The following is a 24,640-nucleotide window of genomic DNA, read 5'->3' as shown; positions in this document are numbered from 1 at the left end:
TTTTTATATCTAGATACAGGATCTAGATACTTGTATCTAGATCCTTTAACAACTCTGGTATTATTACTTAACAAACTCAAATATTTTGTTTTATTTACGATTTATATTATATCCCAAATTATATAGTATATTTTTATAAATAATATTTATTATACGTAATATATTACTTACAAATAAGAAGAAAAGTCAAATATTAACATAACAAACATAACAAATTTTTTTATAATAAACAATTTATTTTTAAAAAAAAATAAAATTAAAAATTAAAAAAAATTAATATATTTTAAATATATTAAATATAAAATATATATATATAAAACAGAAATATTATTAATGTTGTGGAATAGTGGAGAAAGTTCTACGTGATCAAAATTAAATTTTTTCTTGGATCTTTTTAGAAATTCCCAGAAAGTATCGTAAGTTGCCATTTAATATCAATATTTTATATTTGTTCAGCTATGTTTGCAAGGCTACGTTATTTCCCTCATAAAAATGGCGTGTAGGGTTAGGTTTTATCTATATTATACTAATTATGGCCAGAATAATAAGGAACTGACAACCTCAAAAGAAATTTCAAACCCTAAATTATTGTGAAAATTTGGATTTTTTTTTTTCCCCCCACTTAAATTATAAAATTATGTATTGACAAAAAAAAAAAAATATTTGAGTTTTAGTGTCGTTAAACGGCTCGTTTTGAGGCGATTTTTAAAAATGGCTAATCTCGATATTTTATCCAGAAAATAATTATACAAGGCCTTAAGGATCTAAGCTCTTAGATGGCACAATGGTTTGAGCATCTGTTAACCCAAAATCTTGAAAGCTTAAGGCCATATTTGACTGGCTAAGATAGTAAGTTAGCGGTTTTTAAAAACGGCTAATCTCGATATTTTATCCAGAAAATAATTATACAAGGCCTTAAGGATCTAAGCTCTTAGATGGCACAATGGTTTGAGCATCTGTTAACCCAAAATCTTGAAAGCTTAAGGCCATATTTGACTGGCTAAGATAGTAAGTTAGCGGTTTAAGGATCTAAGCTCTTAGATGGCACAATGGTTTGAGCATCTGTTAACCCAAAATCTTGAAAGCTTAAGGCCATATTTGACTGGCTAAGATAGTAAGTTAGCGGTTTAAGGATCTAAGCTCTTAGATGGCACAATGGTTTGAGCATCTGTTAACCCAAAATCTTGAAAGCTTAAGGCCATATTTGACTGGCTAAGATAGTAAGTTAGCGGTTTTTAAAAAATCAGCTCAAATCGATCCGTTCGACAACACTACGTTATGGCGCGGAACTTGAGCGTTTATCAAAAAACGCAAACGATACATTTTTTAAAAACGCGTTCGTTTTGATTGGACAGAATTTTTTTTTTTTGTTAACGGTTCAATTTAAAACGTAGCTGCCCTTCGCGTTTTTATTTTGCGTTTTTTTGAAACGCTACTTTTGAAAACGTTCAATTTGTGAAGGCAAACTTTTTGAAACGCTCAATTTGGTGCTTTTAACTATAAATGTCAATTCTATAAAAATGATCATTTTGATGAGTTTTTGATTGACATTTTTATTTTTATTTTTATTTTTTTTCGAAAAATAAATAAAAATTACGATAAAATATTTTATTATTTTAATTTATTTAAATTTATTTAATTATTAAATTTATTCTTATTTTTTTTGTGAGGATAACTTGTGACAAATCAAAGATCAAGATCTTTAGGACCACATAAAAAAATCGGTGGCACCTCTAAGAGATTAAACTCACCCATTCATAGTGACGCTAAGAAAGAAAGAAACAGAACCGATAATTGCTCTCAACTCAAAGGAATGTTCAAGAATGAAATGTATTAGAAATTAAACAAGTTTCTGAAGTAATACGGGGTTTTTTTTTTAAATATTAATGACCAGTCAAACCTGACAGGTCATGTGATAATAAATAGACGAATCGAAATGGTTTTAAAAATAATCAGTTGTTATAAGGGCTAATAATTAAAAAAAAAAAGCGGCATTTTCTGAACTAGAAACCCTTTTAAATAGGTTTCGATGGTGGGCACGAGCCATAATTTTTATTCACGACCCGTCTATTCACCCTGTCAGTCAAAAAAAACAATTCACGCATGCTCATATTAATTTTGATCACCCAGGTGTCGCCCGACAAAATATGGCTAATCATTTTTTTTAAAAATATATAGTTTTTATACTCTTCTGTTTTTTTATTTAAAAAAATTCAATACTCTCTTAGGGCTAGGGTTAGAATTAGGGCGAGCTAGGGCTAGGGTTACAGTTAGGGTTAGAGTTAATTAGAATTAATTTCTTCTACTGCCAAAGCATAATTTTATAATATCTTTTATTTATATTTTTTTAAGAATATGGTAAGGTTAGGGTTATGGTTACAGTTATAGAATTAATTTCTTCTTCTACCAAAGCCATAATTTTTATAATATTTTTTTATTTATACTTTTTTTTTGAAGATTTTTATTATTAAATAAAATATTGATTTATATAAACCTAAATTTTTATTTTAAAAAGGTGGAACATATGTTTTCATTTTTTAATTCGTATATATTAAATAACAGTATACAAAATTTTCTGCAAATTTTTTTTAATTTTGAAAATAAAAAAATAATTTTTTAAAAATTTGACAAACTTCGGGGAAAATGGAAAATTTTGTGGAAAGGTCGTTGAATTTTTTGGGGACAAAAAGAATTATTTTCGCAGGGAAGCCAGCCATCTTGTTCATAAAATGCGAAGCGAAATGGTAAAAAAAAATAAGTTCACACTTACAATCACGTGCCCCACGGTGATCCATATAGTCACGTGGATTTTCACGGTCCGCCCTCTGGTTCCAAATGACTGATTGCGATATCTCTTTTTTGGAACCTTTAAATTTTTAAAGTAAACAAATCTAATGGCGGCCATCGCTCTTTCTTACGATTTTAAAAGCTAGTTTAGATGTTTCTTTCTTTCTTTCTTTCTTTCTTTCTTTCTTTCTTTCTTTCTTTCTTTCTTTCTTTCTTTCTTTCTTTCTTTCTTTCTTTCTTTCTTTCTTTCTTTCTTTCTTTCTTTCTTTCTTTCTTTCTTTCTTTCTTTCTTTCTTTCTTTCTTTCTTTCTTTCTTTCTTTCTTTCTTTCTTTCTTTCTTTCTTTCTTTCTTTCTTTCTTTCTTTCTTTCTTTCTTTCTTTCTTTCTTTCTTTCTTTCTTTCTTTCTTTCTTATTGTTCCTAATTTTTATAGATTTATGTATCTTATCACATCATTTAAAAGCATTAAAGCAATATCGATTTTTACCTACGTTAATTTAAACGCATATGTTATATATGCCAGAGTCAAATGCGTCTTTTGTTTTTTCCGACAATTTTGTTTTAAATTTGTAAAAAAAAATCCTATTTTGCCGCTAATGTATTCTATCCTGTTCGGAATAGAGCTCTGCAATTGGCGGTTTTTTTTAGTCAAAATGTCCGCCCACTCGTTGTTTTGAAATTTGTTTCCGTCTACCCAAAAAAATTTTTCAACCCACACGCTACCCGCCACCCGCCAAATATCGAAAAACATTTTTTAAAAAAAACTGGACCAATCCCACTCAAAGTATGAACGGTCGGTCGAAAAGCCTCGCCCAGTGGAAGACCTGTTAGTTTTGAATACCTATACCCTATAAAATATTATCAGACAATTTCGCCCAAGAACTTTCGATATTATTTTTTATATTTAAAATTAATTAAATGACCTCAAATTGTAAGCGGAAAAAATTGTCTACAATTCATGAGATCGGTATTCTAAACGTGCTTGGAGATCCATTTCCGGCAAAATCCCTCGCGTTGACGCGCAACGTATACATTTAGGTAAACTGATCGTTTTGAGCCGATTTTTCTCAACAAAAAATGCGCTAACTCAATATTTTCGCCAGAAAAATTAGAGATTTCGCTTAATAGATGTCCGAACCTTTGTTTCCTTCTTACAAACATAATCTTCAGGCTCCCGTAATTACTATTCTGGAATGAAATAAGAGGAAGGAAGGAAGGAAGGAAGGAAGGAAGGAAGGAAGGAAGGAAGGAAGGCAAAACGAGTCTTTTAACAACCATTTAAATTTATATAATAAATTTAACTACATTTTTTTTTAAATATAATTTTATACCCTTTATTTATTTTTTTTAATAAAAAAAAATATTTTATATGTATATATAAAAAAAAGCAATTTTTATATATATTTTTTTTTTCAAAGATTTCTTCCTTTGATATTATAAGCATAAAAATTTTAAAAAAAAATAAAAATATTATCGAAAATTTAAAATCAGAATTTATAAAGTTTAAAAACGAGGATAGGCAAGGGGGGTTGTGGAGTGTAAAGAGCCAAGTTTATTTTAATAGGTATATTAATATCGTATTAATATCATGTTAGTAATACATATTAAATTAATATAATTTGATATATTTTTATTATATTAATATTAAATAAAGTTTTATTTGCTAACGTGTCAAATTATTTTTATTATGTACCTTTTTTTTCCTTATAAATTGAAATAAACAAAATTTTTTTTTATTAATTCTTATTTTTCTTGTTTTAACTCACCCCCCCCCCTTTCGAATTCGATATTTAGATCGGAGCATGGGGGGGGGGCGTGGGGCGGAATGAACAGAGGGGGGTAAAGGTCGGGATGTCAGGGTGAATAAACTTTGGAGATTCCCTATTTCCGGTTAAGCGTTTTGGGTGACATTGTTAATTTTCGTATATTTTTCTCTCTTAACGGCGGAATCAGGACACACACCCTTCAGAAAATGTTCAAAAATTTCTGACTATAACTTTTCTATTTTAATAAAAAAGTTCTCCGAATATCCCAACCAATTTTTAACTCATTTTCCTCCACGAAAGAAAAGAATTAGCCGATAAAAAATTTTGTCACCCTTAGCCAGTTCGGTTTTTCAATGAACGATTTTTTTTTTCTTCTTCTAAAACCCAATGATCGTTGACTAGGGAGAAAGACGAAGGCAAATTGAAATTTTTTCATCTTTCAAAATAAAGATTTGATTAGTGAATTCTTAAATTATAACTAAAAAGATGTATAATCCCCACGCGTTCACACGCGTTACGAATTCGCGCCAACTGTGAATGCAGGGTAGGGCGATTTTATTTTAAGTAAAAAATTATTGAAAATAAATATGGCAGAATTGAGAATATCTTTTTTTAAAAAAAAGGAATCCGCTACCTTTAAGGGCGTGTCGCGGCGCGATTAAAATATTTGACCGGAAATGGTCGTTGGACGAGGCGTGAGCGTTGAATAACTTCTATATCTAACTTATATAAAGAAATCTATGTATACGTTATTTTTAGGTTGGGGAAGTGGGGATTTGTAACAAGGGAATATGGGAATGAACACTTTTTTTGAAACGGAAGTCGGAGATAATTATGGAACGTGAGTGGGACTGGGAGCTGTAATTACCGGAACTCTCCCGGAACACATCCGGAAAAAAAGAATATTAAAAAAATTTTAATTTTAAATTTGAATGGTAATTCACAGTATACCCATTATTTAAAAAATTATGTGATTTGAATTTAAAGATTCATAAAAACATCGTTAAAATTTTTTATATTATGCTGGATATTAATATTCTTACTGAGTTGGTGTTTAAGAAATGGACATTTTTTTTAACACATTACAGCACAAACACAGATGATATTTTTAAAATGTCCTAATTAAAGATGCATAGAAATTGGTATTTAACAAAGACCTGCAGCAAGGTCCTAGGCTCGGTCTAGGCCGCCATAGCCGTATTTTACTATTTTCATATATACCTCGACTGGGCTGGGTCTAAAAAATTTTAAAAAAAAATCCAGGCTTGGTATATATATATATATATAAAGATCAATGATCGTATTTTCAAATATTTTTAAAAACGCTTTCTGGAACGTTCTAAAACATGGAAAAAAACCTATTTTTTTTGGCCTGAACCGGAAACGGAACAGAAACGGGAAATGATATTTTGTTTTCCGGTCTTTGGTTTATAGATATATCTTAGAAATGTCAGGAAATAAATCGAACCCCCCCCCCCCCCCTAACCACCTCCCATGGAAAATATGATCGCGTTAAAGTTTTTGTATATAACGATATCTATATTATAAAAAAAAATTTCATTTCATTTCGAAAATAACCCACCCCCCCCCTTCCTCCTTAGTTTTCTACTTTCTATTTCAGTAAAGAATTAACTCAGAAGATTCTTCACCCATCTAAAAAAAAAATGCGTAGATATCAAAAATTTTGCACTTTCTAATAAACCACTAACCAAACGCTCACCCCCCCCCCTCTCTTCCATCAATGTATACAATAATATAGCTTAAGAACAATAATTTTTAAAAATCAAAATAAGTTTTTTTTTAAAAAAAAAATCAATAATTTTTTTTTAAAAATAAAGAAACTTATATAAATCGAAATATTTTAGAAAAAAAAAAATAAAATAGTGAAAAAAAAACCCCCAAATATATTATAACATAACCAAAAGTTCTTCTATAACCGAAACCCTAGAGACCCCCAGTAAAGATCATAGCAGAAAAAAACCCGTCCCTAATAGTGCTCCCCACCTCATTCTATAAGGAATTCCTGGATAATACTACAGGCATTATGGAAAAGAGGACACTTCTCAAAGATGCTGGAAGATCTGATCTTTTTGGATATTCACATTTTCCAACAGCTGTTAAATTATTAAGATTATATTAAAGCCGCGGTTAAAAGACGTCAAGTTTCATATTTTTGAAAACTCTACTTATAATTTGATTTTTTTTAAAAATAATTGATGATAGTAAAAAATAAAAAATTCTTATATATGTTAGCTTCAATCATTTTTTTGAGCACATTTTTTTTTTTGAATTTAAAAATCCTATTTTGCCGGAAATGCATATTCCAACATGGAATACCTTCCCTAATGAATTTCAGATAATTTTGTCCAGGAACATTAAATTATGAATGACTCAAAAGTTATCGGCAAAAATTATCTACGTGTATGTAGTATTGGGATAGGGAACGCGTGGCGGAGATTCGGGATCTCCAGCGTAAAAATTCGTCGCACAATTGTTTTGAAATTCACAAGTTTTTGAGATTTCTCTGTGTCTCCAAAATTTGAAAATCGCCATTTAGATTCTGAAAGTCCCTGGATTTCGTATCCCAATCTTCTTTCTTTCTTTAGTGAAAAGTGGGAAAATTTGTTTTTTAAAAAAAAAAAAAATTCTTTCTTTTTACTTTAATTCCTAAATAAAAACAAGAAGGAAAGAAAGAAAGAAAGTTGGTCAAAATCATCATAAATCCGAAAATTATTGTTGTATTAGCCCAAGTATCTAATACATGGGTAGATTTTTAAATTTTATAAGATTAATTCGGTGAATTTTTTGGGCCAACAAGCCCCAGACCTGGGGCTTGTCGATTCATTTATTTATTTTTTATTAGGTCTTTCATAGTATAAATTATATTATCATTTCCATTTATTTTTCAAATGGACAATGTTTGATTATAAATATGCCATTTGTATAAAAATAAATTCATATTCGTTTATTTAAAAATTATAAAAATATGTGTAAAATTTTTTAATTTTTTTCAATATACAATTGAAAATTAAATAAGTATTAGGTGCCACATGAATACTTATTTTATTATTATCATAAAAGTACATGATAATGTATCATATTTGTAGGCATAATTTGATCGGACTAGCCCTGGTTCTACTAGCCCCCCCCCCCCATAGTTACTTATATACTTGATACTTTATTTTCAAAAATATATTTAAACGTGATATACGAAACTCTCTGAAATACGAAATAAAGGGTTTTAAAGAATGTTATATTTAAACTCTTCGTTTTCATATTTTTGCCACCTAATATTATGGTTTAAAAACAGCCTAAAAAACTACCCAATAATTAAATTTGAAATTTTTTAAACAAAGCCCCTTGGGCCAACTTTACCCCTGGTCTACCCTAAGTAAACTCTTCAATGGAGCGATGAATTTCGATTTTTGAGCATCAAAGAATTTCAGGAAAATTTTTGATACCAATATTACTGTGCCTTTCTGTGGGTGCTTAAAAAAATATAAATAATAATGTATTTATTCGTATTGTGATAAAATTTATAATATATTAATTATAATCAACCATTTAGAAATATTTTTTCGGGAAGATAGTACAGGTCGAAGAACCAAGTCTCATACCAACCCCAGTCTCATTACAACCCCGTCTCGTACTTGTTGTTGGTTATACTATTATTCTACTTTCCAAGATTAAAATTTTTTTTTACGAAATCGAATTTATTTTATAATATAGATTTATTTTTTGAAAAATAGAAGATATTAAATTTAATTATTATATTTATATATAGTATATAGTTCACAAATTTAATTATACAAAAAATTATAAACCGCAAAATTTATTTTTTTAATTTTTTTTAGTATTCATTTTATATAAAAATTATTTTCATTCATTTATATAATTTTTTTTTTTAAAGTAAATATTTGTCTTTTAGGTCAATTTAATCATTAATTAACATCAATTCATGGCCCTTTAAATTTTTATAATTTTATATGCCTGGTAAAATATAATATTTTATTATTATCTTCGTCAAATTTTAGTTAAAGTAATAATTAATTTTTTAACTGGACATTATATTTTTTTTTCTCGTTTTTTTTTGTGTGTTCTTTTCTTGTCTCCACCTCCCATTATCCTTATCTCTACCTGAATTTTCTTTTCAAAATTAAACAATTTATTTTAATTTTTTGTTGATTTAAGAGATTTAATATAACTTAATATTTTAATATTATATATATATATAAAACTAATTTTTATTTCAAAAAATTAAAATATAAAAAAATAGATTTATTAAAAATTTTTAAAACTGAAAAAAATGAATTTTATATACTTTTTTCTTATAATATAAAGGTAAATATAAAAATTTTATGTGTTTTAACCCATTTAAGATATAAAAAACGGCCCATCTAACGCCTTTAAAATAAATTATTATATATATTATATATATTATATATTATAATATTTATTTAAATTGTCATAATTTGTAGCCTCTGTGTCTACCAATATTGAATTTATTTTTCAAATAGGCGTATATTTATAAAAAAAGTTTTTTTCTTCTTTCTTTCATCATTGATAACACTTTAAAAATATGAATTCTTTTAAAATAAGAAAACTTCCCCATTTATACAGTTAATTATTGTATACGATGATATAATAAAACATATTTTTTTGTTTTATGTAATAAATATTTATATATACAAAAATATTTAAAAAGAAAATAAAATAAAATATTACAATTAATATATATATATTTTTTTTATTGTATAAAATATTACAAAGAATTATTAACATAATATACATGCTAATTCCCACTCGAAATATTTAAAAAATATTTTGTGAAAGATAACTCGTATTCTTACCTTTAATATGGGAAGTTTTTTTTTTAAAAAAATTTTTTAATTATTATTTTTATTTGTGTTTAATAAGAATTATAAAACAATTAAAAATATAAAAATAAAATCTCATAAGAAAAACTTGAGATTGGACTTTTGATGTTGAGCTTAAATGGTATTGTGTAATGTTAGATTTTGTATGTATATATGTATATAAATAAATTATACGTAATAATAATGCTTCAGTTTTGTTTATATATATATACAACACTGTAGCGATCATTTTGCTTTGTTAAAAAGTGGGCGTATTACTGTAATACACATGATAAAGCGAGTGTAAAGGATTAATTATATTTAAGATTAAAATAGATATACATGGGGATAGTGTTGTTAAACGACTCGTTTTGAGCCGAATTTTAAAAACGGCTAACTCAATATTTTATTCAGAATTATATTACGCAAGCCTGAAGATTTTGCTTGTAGAAGGAACAAAGGTTTGGACATCTACTAGCGCAATCTAGAGGCTTAGTCAAAATTAATCTGGATAAAATATTGAGTTAGCCGTTTTTAAAAATCGGCTCAAAACGAGTCGTTTAACAACACTACATGGGGATATATTGGGGATTTTAAAGTTTTTTTTTTCGTAATGGCCTTAAGAAGGGAGTACCTAAGATTGTCCCTTACGATCAGGGCCGGCAAAATATATTTTATGAGTTCGGGCCGGGTAAAAATAATAAGGGCCGGACCGAAAAATCCGGTAGATAGTTAACCCGGGCCGGTTTCTCGTAACACTGTGCCGAACCTCTGATAACAATTTTTTTTTAAAAAAAAATGAGGTTGAATCTTACGGTTCAAATCTCAAAATGGAATATAAAAATTTTTCAAAACGTGCGCCTTGTTTGTATCTTACATTATGAGGGTATGGTAATCGATAAGCCTTAGAAGTTACTTGGGGGTTGGGGTCCTTAGGATAAAGTTCAATGGAATTACTAGCAACATAAAATTAAAGTTGGTCTTTTTAGTGCTCTGTACCCACTATCGGAGAACAAGACAAGAAAGAAAAGAAAGAAAGAAAGAATGAAAGAATGAATGAAAGAAAGAAAAGAAAGAAAAGAAAGAAAGAAAGAAAGAAAAGAAAGAAAAGAAAGAAAAGAAAGAAAAGAAAGAAAAGAAAGAATGAATGAAGGAAAGAAAGAACGAAAGAAAGAATGAAGGAAAGAAGAACGAAAGATGATGCCACTTTTTAACATTTTTTTTAGAAAAATATTGAGCTTTATACAGAGTCTACCTTAGACAATTTCGCAATTAACTATTAAGAATTTTAAGTTTTTAAAGGTTCATGCCTAAAAGTGTTTAAAATTCACAAAGCGAATGTGCTCAACTCCACATGCTAAAAACCAATTAGGAGGGGGGGGGGGTGGGGTGGATAAATCAGGTATTTTTAAAAATTTAGATAATCGTCTTTAAACACATGATTAAGGGACTCGCTTAAAATAAAACCGCCAAAATACCGAGACTTCTGTCACTTGGCGGGTTAATTACTCCCTAAACGATAGCAACAGCTGTATAATTTAACGCGATATATTTGGATAATTAGGTAAACGCTTCGAGCGACATGGCGGTATTTCCCTCTTACCAATTAAAAACTACGCGATTTCTAATCTACCAATGGATTCAAATATTCGAATATGACATAACGAATCAAATGAACTGAGTTGGTAACTTTTAAATCTCGAACGGTTAGAGTTACCAAATTATCATCCATTTTTGGCGGCAAAAGCAAAGATCATATCGGGCAGGAAAATCTTTCCCGAAAATTTTTTTTGGGAAACACTGTGAAAGAGGCTTCATTTAGTATACTTCATTATTTTTTTCTATCTTATACGTATAGACCGGCCTCTTCCTATAGAAACTAAAGTTTCCGTATATAAATATCGTAGACACCTATGTGACCGCACCCGTAGCTAGCCGCGTAAGGGTATGGTTTAAAAAGAAACCGGACCGGGACCTAAAAAATAAACCATAAACCTACGTCAGTGGTAAGTGTAGGGGGTGGGGAGGTACGCGAATTAATTGCGTCATTAAAATGTCTGCAGGGTTCAGAGGTGCTCTTTTGGGTTAACAAACATAGTAAGTAGAACTAATTTAATATTTGGGGGGCTCCGCGTTTTTGAGGTACGGAAGGAGGGAGTGCTAGAGGAATAAATCGCTGCGATTTCTCTGATATTTATCCTGTTTGGTTATTTTTGTTCAGTTACAACTGGATTAGTTTTTAAATATTAATTATTATTATGTTACATAGGCTATATAAGGTAATTTTATTGGAGAAATATATTGTAAAATAATAAGTTTTTTTTTCTTTTTTTAAAAAAAAAACAATATATATTCAATATTTTTGTAATATTCTTTCGAATGGGAATAGCTTTTTTTTTCGTAAATTTTCGATTATCAATTTATGGTGAGTGAGATTAAATCGATAAATCACGAAAAGGTTGGAATAAAATACGAGAAAGATACAATGCGCAGGTGTGAAAAATTAATCAAAATTATTTATATATATGTATATATTTTTTCAAGAGGATTTTTTTTTTGTTTTTCCATCTTGGAATCAAATCCAATTAGCCTGGAGGAAAAAATAATATTTAATTTTATTTCGATTCTCTCGAAAATTTCGCCCAATGTTATATTAAATGAATAAATATATGATTAATATTGTTAATAATAATTCTAGGTAATAGAGTTGTGTGTGATTGACGTTGGAGTGTGGAGAACTGTCCGTCACTGATCAGTCAATCAATCATTATCGTTTTTGTTTTATATCGATATACACATAACATATATCATTCGTAAGACCCTGAATTCATAGTGACGCGATTGCGATTTAGAACGCGATAAATTACGAAATAACAGTAAAATATCATATCGCATTTTATAGTTGTCTCAAAAGCTAGTCGCCGCGATTTTTAAAAAAAAAACACAAATCATTTTGTAATTGGCGCGTGAATTAGAAGCAAAATTATTGGTTATCATTCTTGTCATTGAATAAAGATTACTATACAGAGAATTAGGTCCTCATTTATTGGTAACGGCGAAAATAGAGTATCTTATAGTATCGTTACTCAAATTATATGTATCGAAGCTGAAAAAAAAATAAAATAAAATAAATACCGCCATTCTATTATGTCGAAAGACGAGAAAGGGGGCCTCGGTAGAGCTGGCAAAAGTAATCGTATAACTTTTTTAAAAAAAAAAGGAAGGAAGAAAACTAAATTGGCTGACATGGTACATAATTTACAAACTATTTTTACACGTAGAACAACTGATACTCCTAACCAGGCGTCGCAACATCGTCCTATGAAATCAAAGAGGGAAGGGAGTTGCGATAACGCCGCGGTCCACAGGCGTAAGAGGGGCGGACAAATGGAAATTTTTTACTATCTTCGGAATCTGATCTCGTAAATATCATTTTTAAGCTAATAAATTCTCCCCTTCCCCTCACACTCCACTCTTCCTCAAAAAGAACGTGGAAAAAAAACAGAACTTAGCTAAATGCCTGCAATAGCTCATCTTTAAAATCTCCAGTAAAATTTATGGAGAAAGGGGCTAGAGTTAGGGTTAGTGTTTTCCCTCCGCTTAGTAAAATACTGGCCACGCATATATTTGTGTGTTGGGGGGGGGGGGGGGTTAAGGTAAAGAAATATGGGATATAATAGTTTCCATTTCTGTAGTTATGATTAGAACTTTTTTGGGGGTCCGGCTCGAACAGAGTGTTCAGCCTGGCCCCCTTAACAAAAATTTTAAGATTTAAGGTGTGGTTTATCGAGACTGGATAATGTCTTCCAACCCATTCAAGTTCGGGAAGGATTTCAGAATACGATTTGAAACTTTGAGATTGGGGAAAAAGGGTGTGGGGGGGGGATGATATATATCAAACGACTTTAATGACGAAGTGAATATAAAGTGAAATTAATCGAAAATAAGCTGAAGGTAAAAGTAAGCGTGGATAAAATTTATTAATCAAAATTTCATGAGGGAGGTGTATGTCGCGAAAATATTCCAATAGTATAAGGGATCATGCAGGCAAAAACTTGGTAACATTTAAGAGAAACGTATATGCCCGAGTTCTTAAGGTGGGAAGCATGCTATAAATCATTATGATGCTACAAAGATTACGGAAGTTCAATCAATCATTTCTTCTAATCTATAAGTAAAAAACAAAAAAAAAAAGAAGATTGGTTGAGGACACTGAAAAATGGTGCAAAGCTATGACTGTGTGTGACCGAGATATCTTAATTAAAAAAATGTAAACCGCTTATCGCACGTTTAAACTGTTTTCTAACTGGTTGAAAGAAGAAAAAAAAAATTTCAAAATGTATGAGAAAGTTAAGAACTCAGGATTAACGATAGAGAAAACAGATTAGATTAGGGTTACAAAGATCTAGGAATCGTGATGTCAATTAAATATGATGTAACTATGCTAAAATATTTAAGGAATCTCAGCTGATCCATTAGATTATAAATCATACCCCTCATTTATGCTAACATTCTGACACTCCGGGTAAGAACCATATACCTATAAGAAAATATTAAAGGAAGATAATATGTATTCCTAGAACTAGGAAGTGTCTGATAAGTTGGCGCGTGAAGTTGCTTCAATGGCTAAGTTTCTCAAGGAATCTCTGTTTCAAGGAGGTTGAAGTAAATGTAAGGTTTGGCTAATCACACCAAGGATTCGTTGCTATCTAGAATATTAATGCAAATGGCAACTGGAATCCGCGAAAAAAAAACCTCTAGAAATAATTTTGCAACTTTTTTCAGCAGTCGGTACCCTGGCTCGATGTTCAAAAATATTAGAGTATTTCGTTATTATTTAGATGATGTGTTCATGAGTATTACCCTCCCAAAAAATATATGACAGTAGACTAACTCGGTTTCCAATAGAACGCTAAGGTAAACAAAAGATATTCTCAGATAGGTTATCAAGACTCCCTATAGCAGGTGTAGAAAAAAAATAAAATAATAACTACAAAAATATAGTAAAATTTAGACCTATGAAATTGAAGGATATGAATCTATCTTTAGTGAGACTCTAAAGAGAAATCTAGGTAAGTAATTTTCTAAATAAAATAATTATGGACATCGAGCCAGCATGGGTTTCATTCGATGCCAAAATGTTTGGGGATTACTTTGTTTTCAAATAAAATTATTTGACATTTTTTTTTTGATTTTCGGAGTAATTATCTTAAACAACCACTTCTGGACTTTAACCGAATGGTTCTATTTCCCTTCTCAACTGTTCAGCATGCCTGACCCCCATTCTCTCATTCGCAAACCTGTTACGGCATAGCATTCTACCTAGACTCCCATTTCTTTTCACATCCATACAACCTTGCCCAGGTCTGACCTACTAACTTTCCACCATTTTCCTTTGAAGATTCCCTCCTTCCTTCTCCTTTTCTGGTCTCAACCAAAATCCGAGTTCTACGTCCCAAAAACTTTTCGGATGGAGACAGTTATTCTCCTTTCCTACCATTATTATAGTAAGCTACAGCATATCTCTCCTTTTCCATACCTAGTCTTTAAATTCTTCACCAACCCAACCATCCGCTCTGCCTGTTCATGGGGCCCGGATGATGAGGTGGCGCCAGAACATGTTTCGCTCAACTCTCCGCACAAAACTTCCCGAACCATTCGCTACTAAAGGCCGGACCCCCATCGGACACAATCACCTTTTCCGAACAGCGCTTATAAATTTTTTAATTTTCTAACAACAATTTGCTTTGTCAATCGTCCCACAACCTCAAACTCCAAGCATTTGGAGTAGGCATATACCAAGTGGAAATACTCTTTATTTTCAAACTCAAAGAAGTCCACATGTATTCTCTCCCAGGGTCCCAACGACGTTTTTAGCCATGTACTCTTTTTATCCCTCGGCATCCTGGTCCGGGTAATGCACACTATACTTTGCACACTTAGCCAGCCTTTCAATTTCTTCATTCATTCCCGGTCACCATACATATTCTCGGCCCTACTCTTTCATTCGTTCCAACCCCTGATCAGCATACAACCATCACAACTTCTCTCAGAGTACTAGGTACCACCGCTCTATTTTTTCCACACTACACAATCATCCAGTACCGTTAAATCTTTGCCAACACTCCTGTATCCTTTATCTCCATCTCGCCATGGCCTACGCCCCTTGATGTATTCCTTTATTAGACTCAAATCTCTATCTTTCATAGTAGCCGTTCGAATTTCTTCGCAGCTCACCGGGTCACCTTTTAAAATTCTCGAAATCGCCCTTACTATAGCCATTTCCATTTCTTCCTTCACCATCAAACCTTTGTCCTCAATATCTTCACCTGCCCCACATCTCGACATAATGTCAGGCAGATAATTCCCTCGACCCCTTCGATATTTCAATGTCAAATCGTCCCTACCAGCAAAAACTACTTCTGCAACCTCGGATACATCATCAACTATTTGTTATCCTACAAATGTGTCAATGGCTTGTGATCCGTATACACCACAAATTACGCCGCCCAATTAAATATTCTCTGCACTTGGTCAACCCAAAAATCACCGCCAAGGCCTCCTACTAGCATCCCGGAATACTCTCGTGAAAAACAACATCGGTCTCTCTATTCTCTCCATCTCATGTAACAGTGCCCCTCCTACTCCTTTATTGACGCATCCACCTCCAAGACCACTTCCAGCTCATTGTTAAAACAAACCAAAATTGGTTCTACCCCAATTTTTCTTTTCACACACTCAAATGCAGCATCTTGCTCATCTCCCCATTTAAGACTACCCCCAACAACTTGTACAACGACCCTGCCACTTCACAAAATTCTCAACAAACCGATAATAATAATTTACCATCCCTACAAAGGATTGTACTTCTTTTTACACCGTGGCTTTATCATATTTTCAATTCCAACCATACATATTCTTATCCAGTGGTAGCACTTCCACTCCCTTCATCCCATGTTCTAAATAAACTACCTCAATTACTCCAAGTACACTCTTCTCTCTACTAGCTCGCAATCCCTTCTCCCGGATTTTCGAAAATACCTTCTCCAATCTTCGATTATCCTGCTCCAGCGTGACCCCCGTTACCAACATATCATTCATATAATAAATACTCCTTCTAATCTCTGAAACATTCAGCTATCGTCCGCTGTAATAGGCGCAGAAACGCTAAACCCAAGCGGTAATATCCGAAAGGCGAACAATCTCTTTGGCATGGTTATCGTCAACAACTTCTGCATCTCCTTACTCACCCGCAATCGCAAATATGCATTCGAAATCCGCTTTCGAAAAATATCTTCCCCCTCTCAAATTGGCCAATATTTCCTCGTTCCTAGATAACGGATATTTCTGGATTCGACGTTACCAAGAAATCAGCACATAACTGCAGGAACCTCTCATTGGCCTTTTTCACTGGTACCAAAGCATCGCCCGCTAGCTGTACTCAACCGGGTTCAGCTTCTTTACCCAGCGATCTAACTACCGCTTCACCTTCCGCCTACACTCAAAAGGTGCTCAACTCATATTACAATATTTCAGCACACACCCAAAACATTACTGTATGTCGCAATATTCAAAATTTACTTCACACCTGAATGAACTTATTTTATAATTAACTTTTATATGTAGATACTACTTCCTAATTTAATCGCTTTAGAATTTAGAATGATAAAATAAAATTCATAATAAATATTTAATACATTTAATAATTAGTAAAAGGTATTCACAATAAACGCCATCTTGCGGAATGAATATTATGTAATTACATATTTAAATCTTATTTTACTTAAAAATATAATTATCATAATAAGATACATCCCGTCTATTTGAATGTATCTTGTAATTTAATCTTTTGTAACTCCTTTATATCATAAGAAATTGCAATGTTTTTAAAACATTAATCATCATCTATATTAAGTGATATTTTATACATTTCATGAGCAGTGTTTTGGTACAAAAACCTATAAATTCATGTCTCATAGAATCAGAATTATCCTAAACGAATAAAATTTAATAATATATTAACTTCTATTTATTTTTTTACCACAACGAATTTCACACAAACAAAACTGTTTACTTATCAATTGATCAAAATATTCATTTAAAAATTTCATTTATTCGATATTAGTGTAAATAATACAAGTTTTCAAATGGCCTATTATGATCTAATTCGGAATTTACATTTTACCCCAATACATATTTATTAATTATTATTTAACTTTTTATAAAATTATTAAGAGATAAAATATAGTGAAAACATGGGATACTAAGGGTAAAGATGTCACACTTACATGGAGATTGGGTTTAGGGATTGTGTGATGATATATAGATGGTAAATAGTGAAATATTTGGGGAAATAAATGCTGCTAAAAGATCTGGCTAATGTGGGCTAACAGCCATATTCTGTAGCAACCATAGTTACCACCCTCTATTCTGATGAGGAAAAGTGGATTAGATATGGTTCAACAAAAATGTCCTAAGATAGGTTCCCAAGATAAAAGATTGGGCCACCGATTATAAAAATTAGATGGAATGTTGTCCATCGCAGATACTCTATGGTAGTTGTCCAGCAGATTCAAGTTAAAAATGGGATGGTCCATATATATGGACAAGTGATGATGATTACCCTGTTAATGATAATAAGAAGGAGTATTTGGAATATAGAGTAAATTGGTGGCTATAGCGATAACGGATTGTTTATGGACCGTTCTACTCCTTGAGAACTGTCCACATATGTATGAGTAGTAACAAATGTGAGGGTAGAATTGGTTATGGTGACCGCATGGCCCCCCAAGCGATAATGGATATCTCCAGGACGGTTATAGGTTTAACGCCATTTGGGGTCACCAAGGTTTGCGACTATGCGAGGACGTTTTGAATTGAATGGAGGTGAGATGTAAAGATTTTCTACCTAGTTTTTGGGGATGTATAGACAAAAAATCGTAAGGGTTTCCTTCTATTACTCTCACATTTAGATTTTTGAGTTATAGGTTGGTGCGAAATGACCTCACGTGTAGCGCGTATTTTTGTAAACACTGAGGCGGATAAGGTTTTTTGCAAGTTAGACATCAGAAATGTCTTCAACAGCATTCGTAGGAGCTCATTTTTATCCTCTTTCTCATATTACTTCCCCAAATATTGGAATTTCCTTAACTCCTATTATAGATTTCCTTCATTACTCAAATTCGGGGAATTTTCCAGATCATCTGAATAGGGGATTCAGCAAGGTGATCCACTAGATCCCTTGCTCTTTACACATGATTCAGGATTCGATTATTTTAAGTCTGATTTCAAATTAGACCTAAATTTATGGTATCTCGACGATGGCTCTTTTTCTAATGTTTTGTCGGCCTTAGAGTACGTTGAAATGGAAGCTTCTAAAATTGGTCTTTCTCTAAATAGAAAGAAGTGTGAAATATCTTACCTCAACAACAAGGATTTTATCCCTCCCCCAGATTTTATAAACATTCCGCACGAGGAACTCGGTATTTTAGGTTCCCCTATCGGTTTTTCAACTTCCTTTTGTCAAAATTTTTTTGACGATTTGATTCATTCCCTTTTCAATTCACTCAAGAATCTTCCTCATCTTCCCAAGCACCAGTTCATTTTCCTCACTAAAAAATGTCTTTTCCTACCGAAATTCTTACACATATTTAAATCTTCCCCGGTTTTCCAGTATAACAACCCTCCTAAATGCCTTAGAATTAAAATTTAAATATTTTATCGAATCCCTTTTAGTCTTAAATTTTTCCGATTTTATTTTCCGATTTTAATTGGTCCTTCGCCTCTATGCCCGCCTACCGGGGTGGTCTTGGATTATCACCGCTTCTTAATGGCAATTGCGTGCTTTCTTTCATCTCGAATAACCTTTAACGATTCTATTTCCTCGCTTATCGAGTTGGACGATCCCCTTTTATCTTCAGCTAAACAGTGGCTTACCCTAGCTATCCAAGGATCCGAGCAGACAGTTTCCAGTCATCTAAAGAGCTTCCTGGTCCCTGTGCTTCAATGCGCATTTGAAAATCTTTGGTCTCTATCTTAACTAACCTTTAACTGCTCAGAAACGCAAAAAAAAATTCTAACGGCCATGAATGGCTAGACGCGATTCCGAGTGGTAAAAAGGAAATGTTACTCATAGACGATGAGTTTCAAATTGCCATTGGCCATAAGCTTGGGTTGCCTTATCTCCCTTCTGTGGACACCTGTGCTGCCTGTCGCAAACAGGTTGATCCCTTCTCTAGACATTGTTTTTCTTGTCTCAAAGTCAGTGGCCGTTTTCTGAGGCATGACAACCTTAATAGGGTAATCAGCAAAGCCTTGATTTCGGCCGGTTTCCCCAATAATTTGGAGCCATTAGGTCTCCTAAATGCGAACGGTAAGCATCCCTACGGCATGTCTTTTGACGTCTTGGCACAGGGGCAAAAGACTTGTCTGGGATGTCTCGTGTGTTACATCCTTTCCGGCTAACTCAAATACCGACCCCTTGGAACTCCAAGAAATCAATAAGTTTAATAAATATAGATTCTTCCCTAATTCTTTTATATGTATTCCCCTAATTTTTAGCGTTCTGGGAAACCCCGGTCCCAGGGTAGAAGAATTGCATTAATGAGAGGGGTCAAAAACGAGTCCCTATATATATAATATTATTTTAATATCTTTTCTGTTACAGTATAAAATCAAATTTTGATAATCCAATATTAACTTGCTATATTAGAATTTATTATTATTATTAAAGGTTTAATTCATTTCTGTATATAAAAATTATGTTTTTATTTAATATTTTTTTAACAACTGGTATTTTTATAAGGATTATTGAATTTTTAGTTTTTACGGCTGGACTGAAATAAGATAAATTATACATTTCCACTGCTTCACTGTTTACTTCAAATAACTAGATATATTGAAATAATAAAGTAATACAAATTTATAATTATATTTCTTCCCATCTATTTGATAGACGGTTTAAATCTTTTAATATGATTTAATATTTTAAAAATAATTAAAATAAAAAAAACTATAACTCTATAAAATTCAATCCGCAAGGTAGCGTATAATTATTTAAAATTATGCTTTATATATTTTTTAAAAGTAGCCCGGGTGGTCAAATGGGTTTATGATGTATTCTACGCAGCTGAAGGTACCAGGTTCAGTGCTGATAAGGAAATATAAAAATTTTCAGGTGTTTAATGACTGATGTGTGTATAAGATGAATATGTGAGCTTAGAAATGCCACAACGCTCACGGACAGGCGTGGACAGCCGGCGGGTACTAGGATTTCTTGTTCAATAAACCAAATGAAAGATACGATACATTTTATCAAAAATTATATTAAAATCGTTACTTATATAAAAATAAATTTTTTAGTCCATTTATTTATTATCTATATAGCTAGATTTCTAATATGGTTTTTTGTTTCAAAAAATATTGCAAATGGTAAATTAATGCTTATCAATAATTAAAATCAGGGACCTGCAGAGGCACCATTTGCACTGCCCGGCCCGGTTTTAAATTTTTAGGCCCGACCCGGCCCGATCCGACCCGGCCCGACCCGACCCGACCCGGATATTTTTTAAAAAAATTTTTTACGGCCCGGCCAGGATTTAAAAATTTAAGGCCCGGCTCTGATTTTTTAAAATTATATTCGACCTGGTATATATAAAAATTCACCTATGAGGTATTTTACCATATTTTTCAGTGAGTATTATCGCTTATTATTTAAAAAATACATGTAAAAAGCTAATATTTTGAGAATATTATATTGAATTTATAAAAATTATAAAACTGTTATTTATAAAAATGGATATTTTGAGCATATATACTATACTTTATATTGCATTTATAAAAATAAAACTAATATTCATAAAAATGGTAATAATATTTTTAGCATATACTATATTTTATATTGCATTTAAAAAAAATAAAACTAATATTTAATTTATAAAAATGGAAAATATTTTGAGAATATACTATATTTTATATTGCATTTAAAAAAAAATAAAACTAATATTTAATTTATAAAAATGGAAAATATTTTGAGAATATAATATATTGTATTTAATTTACTATTTAATTTATAAAATAAAAATAAATCGCTATTTAAAAAAATGCATGTATAATAAATAGTATTTTTACAATATAATCTAATTGCACAATATTAATATAATTTATTTTATAATATAAATTTTTAACAAAAAGAAGATAATTGAATTATGTAATATTGTAAAAAAAAATAATGAAAAATGTTGGATTAAAAACTTTCATGACTCAAGGTAAAATATAATAAATGCAATAAATATTTGACAGTTTGCAAAGTAAAAAACCAACATTGACGAAACCCTATACTCAAGAAAGATATTAAAAATTCACAAATTATCATGAAGAAAGAGAAGCATATCTACCTTTTCAGGTTGAAGATTACTTCATCTTTCTTCAAGAATTCTCCTAGTAGTGGAAAAATTCCGCTCACAGCTTGCACTTGAAGCAGGAATTGCCAATACCCGTTTTGCCAAATTTTGCTAAATTTGGAAATTCGCTTTGATGAGCCGCCCACCACTCTAACAAATTATCCACCTTAAATGTCTCATCTTATTTTTTTATTTATGTAATTATAATATTCATCATCGGGTATTGACATATTACCAGAATTACCAACACCCCATTTGTCATAAAACGATTCAGTTTATTAAACAACAGTCGTAATTTGACTGGTCGATGGTATTTCATTTACTTTCTGAGCCTCTTGTAATTTACTATAATCTTTTATATAGTTTTCCGTCATCTTGCGATCTGTCCCTGACAACATACGTAATTGCTTGAATTTGGGACAGAGAAAAAGAGAAATAAAATGATACTTGTGTAAAACAAATTTTTCAATAGATATGAATTATAAAAAAATATATTAATACTTTGAATAAATTTGCAGGGAAATTAATAATTAGATCGATCTGTGGGAGGTAGTGTTAACCATCACCCAATATTATATTAATCATAAAATATAATATATTTTTATAACCATTAACTCATAATGTAAAAATTTTTATAAAAAATATTAAGGCACGGCCCGGGTTTAGGGCCGGGCCTGCAGGTCTCTGATTAAAATACAAAGGCATAAACTAAAACAAATTGATATTTTTTTTTAAAAATAAATTTGGTCTACTTTGTTATCAATTTTAGCACCCTCGAGGAAATAAATGATAACATAATCACATATCATTTTTTAAAAGAAAAAAACTATAATTTCAACTGGGATTATATAAACCCTTGTATAGAAAAAAATAATCAAATAACGAGATACATATGGCAAATTTGTTTTTATTGCAATAATATTCCCAATTTAATATTCTCAATATTCATAATAAATAACCATATTTAAAATTAAAAAAATTTTTTTTTTATCAAAAATATAATGTTTATAAAGGCTTAAAAAAATGAGTTTACATCTATAAAAGCTGATTTTTAAAAACGGCTAACTCAATATTTTAGCCAGAGAAATAATGCCTCAAGATTTCGATAACATATGACTAGACCTTTGTTCCTTCTATGAGAAAAATTTTCAGGCTTGGGCAATATTTTCCTAGATGAAGTAATGAGTTAGCCGCTTTTGAAAATCGGCTCTAAGCTAGCCATTTAACAACACTATTTTACATCTGGTATCGAAATATCTAATGGTGATTCAATTCCATTTCTAAGGAAGTAATTATATAAAAAAAGAGTTTATCATAAATTTATTTTGATATATAAAATGTCAATCATTTATAATTTAGTTTTGATTGATGTATTGGACAATAGCTTAATAGTTTTTGAAATTAACTGTATGATCTTTATGATTCAGTAAATTAGCATATATTACAAATTTGTATAACTGTGGGCCATCTTTTCCTTAAATTTCCGGTAAAAAAAATGGTAAAATGAATGAATGCTGTATTTGTTTTCGAACTAGTATAGATATGATTTTAATGAATGACATATTTTTATGAATTTGTATAATAAAGAATTTATTATAATACTTTTAGAAATTTTTGTAGGAATTAGGTGATTTGGGGTGTGGTTGTATTGGTTGGGAAAGTTTAGAATTGATATGAAAGAACAAGTCCGGTTGAACGAGAATTTTATTTTTTTTAAATGAATTTTTGGTGATGTTAAATTATGTCGTTTTTATATATGTATGAAATATAACAGTCAAAATATATACTTTTTAAATCAATCGAACATAATATATTATAATACGAAAAATAACTCGTCAAACAGTAAAAATATAAACTTTGTAAATATTATTTTACACTCATGTAGCTACAAAATTATAATATAAAATGTTATTAAATGTTTATTTGATTCAAAGATCATATGACGTCACCGTATTTTGTAATATTCAAATTTTACTATATACCGCTTGAATGAACTTATTTTTATAATTAACTTTTATTATGTAGATAATACTTCTTAATTTAGTCGATTTTAGGTCTTAGAATGATACAAAAATTCCTGATAAAATTTTTTATACATTTTAAATAAGGTGTTTAACGAAACAATAAACACCAACTTGCGGAATGAATTTTATGAAAATTATATATTTTAATTATTATAATAAGAATTATGTGCCATCTATTAAATAGATTTAAATGAGATATAATATAATTTAATTATACTTTATTTTTGAATATATCTTAGTAATTTAATTTTTATAACTTGTTTATATCATAAGAAATGGCAATTTCTTTTAAAAAATCTATCGTCTACTTTTGGATATTAATATATATATATATTGATTTTAAGTTTTCGTTATTTCAAAGATATTTATTTTATATCTAACGGCAAGATTTTAATTCTTAACTTATTAATTTTTATATATAGTTTATATCATAAGAAAATGCAATTTTTTAAAAAATCTATCTTCTTACAATTTTGGGATTGTTAAGATATATTGATTTTATGTTTTATTTCAAAGGATATTTATTTCACATCTTAACAGCTATAACAAAATGAAGATTTTGATGACAATTTTAAGGTAACTGAGAGGAAACGAAATAGTGATGATCAAGCCGATGACAATACGTTAGCATTAAACATAATGGACATAAGGCACCCAGTTATAGCGACGATTTGAATAAACTTGCGTACAAGATCAAGAACAATTTAGAACGTTTTTTTGTACCCAAGGAGAACCTAGGCGGAGTTTTCTTTGGAGGGTGGAATGTTAGATATATTGATTTTAAGTTTTCGTTTTATTTCAAAGGAT

At 30.6% G+C, this 24,640-nt stretch overlaps 1 long non-coding RNA gene across 1 annotated transcript; it reads left to right on the top strand.

Annotated features, from left to right (window-relative positions):
- The first annotated feature begins 313 nt into the window (after nt 1-313).
- LOC135929023 (uncharacterized) lies at nt 314-8,293 on the top strand. The gene is made up of 3 exons (XR_010572452.1): nt 314-416; nt 1,671-1,857; nt 8,121-8,293. It is a non-coding gene; the product is annotated as an uncharacterized LOC135929023 (long non-coding RNA).
- The last annotated feature ends 16,347 nt before the right edge of the window (nt 8,294-24,640 follow it).

Source organism: Gordionus sp. m RMFG-2023, chromosome 4, assembly GCF_954871325.1.
Source record: "Gordionus sp. m RMFG-2023 chromosome 4, tfGorSpeb1-WG-v2, whole genome shotgun sequence".
NCBI lineage: Eukaryota > Metazoa > Nematomorpha > Gordioida > Chordodea > Parachordodidae > Gordionus > Gordionus sp. m RMFG-2023.
Note: the sequence above shows the minus strand (reverse complement) of the source record. Positions and strands in the feature narration are given on the sequence as shown.